The 8,592-nt window shown below is 40.9% G+C and overlaps 1 protein-coding gene across 1 annotated transcript in view; it reads right to left on the reverse strand.

The window, feature by feature from the left end:
• The window catches only part of LOC311147602 (death-inducer obliterator 1-like), a gene marked incomplete at its 3' end in the record, with an annotated part of 73,720 nt that extends 65,201 nt beyond the window's left edge, over positions 1–8,519 (reverse strand). Inside the window, exon 1 of the mRNA XM_084184343.1 lies at positions 8,444–8,519. The remainder of the gene's footprint in view (positions 1–8,443) is intronic.
• Between the last annotated feature and the right edge of the window lie 73 nt (positions 8,520–8,592).

Raw genomic sequence — 8,592 nt, forward strand, 5'->3', positions numbered from 1 at the left:
ACGTACAGAGGCCCATTATCAGCAACCATCAGTCCTGTTTTCCAATGGCACGTTTATCATTTTAAAAGGCTAATTGATCATTAGAAAACCGTTTTGTAATCATGTTAGTACAGCTTAAAACTGTTCTGCTGATTAAAGAAGCAATAAACACCAGTCTCAACGTCAACAGTGGAGAGGCGACTCCAGGATGCTGACCTTCCAGGCAGAGTTGCAAAGAAAAAGCCATATCTCAGACTGGCCAATACAAATAAAAGATTAAGATGGGCAGTATGAGATATGGCTTTTTCTTTGCAACTCTGCCTAGAAGGTCAGCATCCCGGAGTCGCCTCTCCACTGTTGACGTTGAGACTGGTGTTTTGCGGGTACTATTTAATTAAGCTGCCAGTTGAGGAGCTGTGAGGCGCCTGTTTCTCAAACTAGACACTAATGTATTTGTCCTCTTGGTCAGTTGTGCACCGGGGCCTCCCACTCCTTTTCTATTCTGGTTAGAGCCAGTTTGCGCTGTTCTGTGAATGGAGTAGTACACAGCGTTGTATGAGATCTTCAGTTTCTTGGCAATGTCTTGCATGGAATAGCCTTCATTTCTCAGAACAAGAATAGACTGACGAGTTTCAGAAGAAAGTTCTTTGTTTCTGGCCATTTTGAGCCTGTAATCGAACCCACAATTGCTGATACTCCAGATACTCAACTAGTCTCAAGAAGGCCAGTTTTATTGCTTCTTTAATCAGCACAACAGTTTTCAGCTGTGCTAACATAATTGCAAAAGGGTTTTCTAATGATCAATTAGCCTTTTAAAATGATAAACGTGCCATTAGAAAACAGGACTGATGGTTGCTGATAATGGGCCTCTGTACGCCTATGTAGATATTCCATTAAAAATCAGCCGTTTCCAGCTACAATAGCCATTTACAACATTAACAATGTCTACACTGTATTTCTGATCAATTTTATGTTATTTTAATGGACAAAAAAAAAAAAATCTTTCGAAAACAAGGACATTTCTAAGTGACCCCAAACGTGTGTGTGTGTGTGTGTGTATATATATATACACATACAGTGAGGGAAAAAAGTATTTGATCCCCTGCTGATTTTGTATGTTTGCCCACTGACAAAGAAATGATCAGTCTATAATTTTAATGGTAGGTTTATTTGAACAGTGAGAGACAGAATAACAACAAAAAAATCCAGAAAAACACATATCAAAAATGTTATAAATTGATTTGCATTTTAATGAGGGAAATAAGTATTTGACCCCCTCTCAATCAGAAAGATTTCTGGCTCCCAGGTGTCTTTTATACAGGTAACGAGCTGAGATTAGGAGCACACTCTTAAAGGGAGTGCTCCTAATCTCAGCTTGTTACCTGTATAAAAGACACCTGTCCACAGAAGCAATCAATCAATCAGATTCCAAACTCTCCACCATGGCCAAGACCAAAAAGCTCTCCAAGGATGTCAGGGACAAAGATTGTAGACCTACCCAAGGCTGGAATGGGCTACAAGACCATCGCAAAGCAGCTTGGTGAGAAGTTGACAACAGTTGGTGCGATTATTCGCAAATGGTAGAAACACAAAAGAACTGACAATCTCCCTCGGCCTGGGGCTCCATGCAAGATCTCACCACGTGGAGTTGCAATGATCATGAGAACGGTGAGGAATCAGCCCAGAACTACATGGGAGGATCTTGTCAATGATCTCAAGGCAGCTGGGACCATAGTCACCAAGAAAACAATTGGTAACACACTACGCCGTGAAGGACTGAAATCCGGCAGCACCCGCAAGGTCCCCCTGCTCAAGAAAGCACATATACATGCCCGTCTGAAGTTTACCAATGAACATCTGAATGATTCAGAGGAGAACTGGGTGAAAGTGTTGTGGTCAGATGAGACCAAAATGGAGCTCTTTGGCATCAACTCAACTCGCCGTGTTTGGAGGAGGAGGAATGCTGCTTATGACCCCAAGAACACCATCCCCATCGTCAAACATGGAGGTGGAAACATTATGCTTTAGGGGTGTTTTTCTGCTAAGGGGATAGGACAACTTCACCGCATCAAAGGGACGATGGACGGGGCCATGTACCGTCAAATCTTGGGTGAGAACCTCCTTCCCTCAGCCAGGGCATTGAAAATGGGTCGTGGATGGGTATTCCAGCATGACAATGACCCAAAACACACGGCCAAGGCAACAAAGGAGTGGCTCAAGAAGAAGCACATTATGGTCCTGGAGTGGCCTAGCCAGTCTCCAGACCTTAATCCCATAGAAAATCTGTGAAGGGAGCTGAAGGTTCGAGTTGCCAAATGTCAGCCTCGAAACCTTAATGACTTGGAGAAGATTTGCAAAGAGGAGTGGGACAAAATCCCTCCTGAGATGTGTGCAAACCTGGTGACCAACTACAAGAAACGTCTGACCTCTGATTGCCAACAAGGGTTTTGCCACCAAGTACTAAGTCATGTTTTGCAGAGGGGTCAAATACTTATTTCCCTCATTAAAATGCAAATCAATTTATAACATTTTTGACATGCGTTTTTCTGGATTTCTTTATTGTTATTCTATCTCTCAATGTTCAAATAAACCTACCATTAAAATTATAGACTGATCATTTCTTTGTCAGTGGGCAAACGTACAAAATCAGCAGGGGATCAAATACTTTTTTCCCTCACTGTATACATACACATATATATACATACACACATATACAGTGCTATGAAAAAGTATTTGCCCCCTTTCTAATTTTCTCTACTTTTGCATATTTGTGATACTGAATGTTATCAGATCTTCAACCAAAACCTAATATTATATAAAGGGAACATAAGTGAACAAATAACACAACAATTACATATTTATTTCATAAACAAAGTTATGCAACACCCAATTCCCCTGTGTGAAAAAGTAATTGCCCCCTTACACTCAATAACTGGTTGTACCACCTTTAGCTGCAATGACTCCAACCAAATGCTTCCTGTAGTTGTTGATCAGTCTCATGTCGCTGTGGAGGAATTTTGGCCCACTCTTCCATGCAGAACGGCTTTAACTCAGTGACGTGTGGGTTTTCAAGCATGAACTGCTCGTTTCAAGTCCTGCCACAACATCTCAATTGGGATTAGGTCTGGACTTTGACTAGGCCATTCCAAACCTTCCAATTTGTTGCCTTTTAGCAATTTTCATGTAGACTTGATTGTGTGTTTTGGATCATTGTCTTGCTGCATGACCCAGCTGCGCTTCAGCTTCAGCTCACAGACGGATGGTCTGACATTCTCCTGTAGAATTCTCTGATAATAGAAGGAACCATGAATTCTGCTCTGTATCACCCCAAAAGCATAATGTTTCCACCTCCATGTTTGACGGTGGGGATGGTGTTCTTGGGGTCATAGGCAGCATTCCTCCTCCTCCAAACACGGCGAGTTGAGTTGATGCCAAAGAGCTCCATTTTGGTCTCATCTGACCACAACACTTTCACCCAGTTCTCCTCTGAATCATTCAGATGTTCATTGGCAAACTTCAGACAGGCCTGTATATGTGCTTTCTTGAGCAGGGGGACTTGCGGGCGCTGCAGGATTTCAGTCCTTCACAGCGTAGTGTGTTACTAATTGTTTTCTTGGTGACTATGGTCCCAGCTGCCTTGAGATCATTGACAAGATCCTCCCGTGTAGTTCTGGGCTGATTCCTCACCGTTCTCATGATCATTGCAACTCCACGAGGTGAGATCTTGCATGGAGCCCCAGGCCGAGGGAGATTGACAGTTATTTTGTGTTTCTACCATTTGCGAATAATCGCACCAACTGTTGTCAACTTCTCACCAAGCTGCTTGGCGGTGGTCTTGTAGCCCATTCCAGCCTTGTGTAGGTCTACAATCTTGTCCCTGACATCCTTGGAGAGCTCTTTGGTCTTGGCCATGGTGGAGAGTTTGTAATCTGATTGATTGATTGCTTCTGTGGACAGGTGTCTTTTATACAGGTAACAAACTGAGATTAGGAGCACTCCCTTTAAGAGTGTGCTCCTAATCTCAGCTCATTACCTGTATAAAAAGACACCTGGGAGCCAGAAATCTTTCTGATTGAGAGGGGGTCAAATACTTATTTCCCTCATTAAAATGCTAATCAATTTATAACATTTTTGACATGCATTTTTCTGCATTTTTTTGTTGTTATTCTGTCACTCACTGTTCAAATAAACCTACCATTAATATTATAGACTGATCACATTTCTTTGTCAGTGGGCAAACGTACAAAATCAGCAGGGGATCAAATACTTTTTTCCCCTCACTGTATGACAGCCATTCCATTCCAGTGTCTGTTGAATTCCAACACAGGCACACCTCATTCTACTGAATTAGGTACTGATTAGGTGATCACCTGAACCAAATCTTAACGAGGAAAAGTATAAAAACCACTGCTGTAGTCCTCACTATCCTCTTGCAATAGGACCAGCTGGGTGGCAAAAACTGTGCTAATAGTACCTCAAAAGTAATATTAATCAAAAAATAACTATTGACCATGCCAAAAGAGTTGAAAAGGAAAGTTTTGAGTTCAAACAGGTGCCATTAATACAGGTAACGAGTGGAGGACAGAGGAGCCTCTTAAAGAAGAAGTTACAGGTCTGTGAGAGCCAGAAATCTTGCTTGTTTGTAGGTGACCAAATACTTATTTTCCACCATAATTTGCAAATAAATTCATTAAAAATCCTACAATGTGATTTTCTGGAGAAAAAAAATTCTCAATTACCTATGATGAAAATTACAGGCCTCTCATCTTTTTAAGTGGGAGAACTTGCACAATTGGTGGCTGACTAAATACTTTTTTCCCCCCACTGTATATGGGATACAACCATCCAAGCTCTGCAGATTTTGCTGGGAAGAGAGAATCATTAGATCATTTGTTTTGGTAATGTCCATATGTAGCTTGTTTTTGGTCGCAGGTCCAGGAATGGCTGAAGAATTGCAACATTTACCTGGAGCCAACTCTGCAAATAGCACTGCTGGGTGATTTGAAAAGTCATAGTCAAATCGATCAATAATATAATAATTCTATTAGCAAAAATGTTTATTTAATTTACAATCTGTAGAAACTATGAGAATAGAAAGGTTCAGAACTTTTGTGAAACAGCACAGGTAAAAATAGATGGTAAATAGATGGTCCTCAGAGATAGATGGGAGGGGTTGAGGGTATCTGAGGGTAGCTTGTTCTCTAGCAGATTAGCTGCAGGATGGGATTAAAAACAAACAAAAAGGTAACTACTATAAAATACATTGTGTCCGTAAAATGTGCATATTATGTATAAGCTGGAAGTAGAAGACTAAGTGTTGTTGACCATTAGTTTATTCCAATTAGTGGCGGGGTGGTAGGGTTAGGGGAAAATAAATTTTACATATACATATATATATATATATATATATATATATATATATATATACAGTGCAATCAGAAAGTATTCAGACCCCTTGACTTTTTCCACATTGTTAAATTACAGCCTATTCCAAAAAAGTATTACTTATATATTTTTTTCTCAATCTACACACAATACCCCATAATGCCAAAGCGAAAACAGGTTTAGACATTTTTCTACGTTTATTCAAAATAGAAAGACTGAAATACCTCATTTACATAAGTATTCAGACCCTTTGCTATGAGACTCGAAATTGAGCTCAGGTGCATCCTGTTTTCATTGATCATCCTTGAGATGTTTCTACAACTTGATTCCACCTGTGGTAAATTCAATTGACTGGACATGATTTGGAAAGGAATACACCTGTCTATATAACACAGTTGACAGTGCATGTCAGAGCAAAAACCAAGCCATGAGGTCGTAGGAATTGTCCGTACAGCTCCGAGACAGGATTGTGTCGAGGGTAGGGTACCAAAACATTTCTGCCGAGTCAAAGGTCTCCAAGAACACAGTGGCCTCGACACTGTGTTTGGAACCACCAACACTCTTCCTAGAGCTGGCCGCCCGGCCAAACTGAGCAATCTGGGGAGAAGGGCCTTGGTGACCAAGAACCCGATGGTCACTCTGACAGATCTCCAGAGTTCCTCTATGGAGATGGGAATGTATGAAAATGTATGCACTCACTAACTGTAAGTCGCTCTGGATAAGAGCATCTGCTAAATGACTAAAATGTTTTTAAAAATGTAAAATGGGAGAACCTTCCGGAAGGACAACCATCTCTTCAGCATTCCACCAATCAGGCCTTTATGTTAGAGTGGCCAGACAGAAGCCCCTCCTCAGTAAAAGGCACATGACAGCCTGCTTGGAGTTTGCCAAAAGGCACCTAAAGTACTCTCAGAACATGACAAATTAGATTCTCTGGTCTGATGAAACCAAGATTGAACTCTTTGGCCTGAATGCCAAGCGTCACGTCTGGAGGAAACCTGGCCCCATCCCTACGGTGACGCATGGTGGTGGCAGCATCATGCTGCGGGGATGTTTTTTAGCGGCAGGGACTGGGAGACTAGTCAGGATCGAGGGAAAGATGAACGGAGCAAAGTACAGAGAGATCCTTGATGGAAACCTGCCTCAGAGCTCTCAGGAGCTCAGACTGGGGCAAAGGTTACCCTTCCAACAGTACAACGACCCTAAGCACACAGCCAAGACAACGCAGGAGTGGCTTTGGGACAAGTCTCTGCATGTCCTTGAGTGGCCCAGCCAGAGCCCGGACTTGAACCCGATCTAACATCTCTGGAGAGACCTGAAAATAGCTGTGCAGTGACGCTCCCCATCCAACCTGACAGAGCTTGAGAGGATCTGCAGAGAAGAATGGGAGAAACTCCCCAAATACAGGTGTGCCAAGCTTGTAACGTCATACCCAAGAAGACGAGGCTGTAATCGATGCCAAAGGTTCTTCAACAAAGTACTGAGTAAAGGGTCTGAATACTTACGTAAATTTGATATTTCTGGTCATTTAATTTTTAACCTGTTTTTGCTTTGTCATTATGGGGTATTGTGTGTAGATTGATGAGGGGGGAAAACAATTTAATCAATTTTAGAATAAGGCTGTAACATAACAAAATGTGGGAAAAGGGGTCTGAATACTTTCCGAATGCACTGTATATGTTGCTAATATTACATTTTTTGTCATTTAGCAGACGCTCTTATCCAGAGCGACTTACAGTAGTGAGTGCATACATTTTCATACTAGTCCCCCGTGGGAATCGAACCCACAACCCTGGCGTTGCAACCGCCATGCTCTACCAACTGAGCTACACAGGACTAGTATGAAATATCTAGGTGGGTAGCTATATAGCTTCTTTGAAAAAACTAGCCGAGTATTCATGGCACATAAATATCTGACTGCTACTAGCATAGTTTTCTGTACAAGACAAGTCCAAATTCATAAGACAACAAATATTAGTTAAATAAAATATGGAACAGTAAATTAAAATGTTCAATATACATCGTTGTTTTGGTATCAAGGTAGCTAGTAGCTGACAGCAAAGGTGTCAGCTAGAGATTACTTGCAGGGTGTCTACTTTGATGCTAACTAGAATGTTCTAATCAGAGTAAATAGAGCCTAATATATTGATAAGTCACCTTGTCCAAAGGATTTACACTTATCAAAACGTCACGCCAGGCTAAGCCTACACAAAACACTGCCCTTATTTGAAGTGTTTCTAAAATCCACAATGGATAAAATTAAAGATGCACTATACAGAAATCGCTCCACCATTTCGTGGTTGATAACATTTTATTAGTTTACCTAATTTCAGTTTGTGACAAAACAAGCAAGTTTAGTTTAGCGAATGATTGTACCATCTAAACCGCTGTGAAATACATTTTCCATAACTCAAATATTGTATTTTCAGCTGTTTGAAGCTGGTGTTCAAAACCACAAGTAAGAAAATACAAAAACAAAACGTAAGCACTGGAAGCATAGAAATAGCACACATAGAACAGATCTAGCACTTCTTAGACTTGCTTTCAATGAGAATGACAGATGACAGATCTATAACTCAAATTTCTATGTGCATTTGGATACATATTGTAGCTTTAAAATTGTGAAAAAACGATTGGAACCATTTCAGGTTTGACCGCGAGGTTTCATGGGTGTATTATGACACGTCCACTGTGGGGCTCAATTTACATATTTCTTTAGATTTGGTTGTAAAAAAGACAACGTATAATTTAAACTAGCTTGCTGGCCAAGCGGCGTATAGTGTTATGGCTAGCAGTATAACAAAAAATGTGAAGGGGGCATATTTGCCTACCATACCAACCATCCAGTATTAATACAAAACCCAAAAGAACACAGCAGCACACTAATTTACTATCCATAACATATGCTAACTAGTAGCGGTAGCTAGCTTACTGACCTATGCACAGGCCAGGGTCAAGAAGCCTTACCGCGTGACCCTTTTTTAAATGTAAATTCATTTGGCTACCTTGCATCTAACAAACTGTTGTTGTAATATATAATGGCATACGTTAATCTAACGATAATTGTTTTAAACAATACCTTTCTGGTTATCCAGTTGTGTCCTATCATAAGACGAAGCCTACACAACCTTCCATTTTCTCTTCTCCTCCACTGTGAGTTTTGCTCTCGCTCTCGCGGTAGAAATAAATCTGTCGCGAGAAGTTTGATGTAGGCTGTATATATGATGC

Source organism: Coregonus lavaretus (assembly GCF_964263955.1).
Source record: "Coregonus lavaretus genome assembly, chromosome: 20".
Lineage (NCBI taxonomy): Eukaryota > Metazoa > Chordata > Actinopteri > Salmoniformes > Salmonidae > Coregonus > Coregonus lavaretus.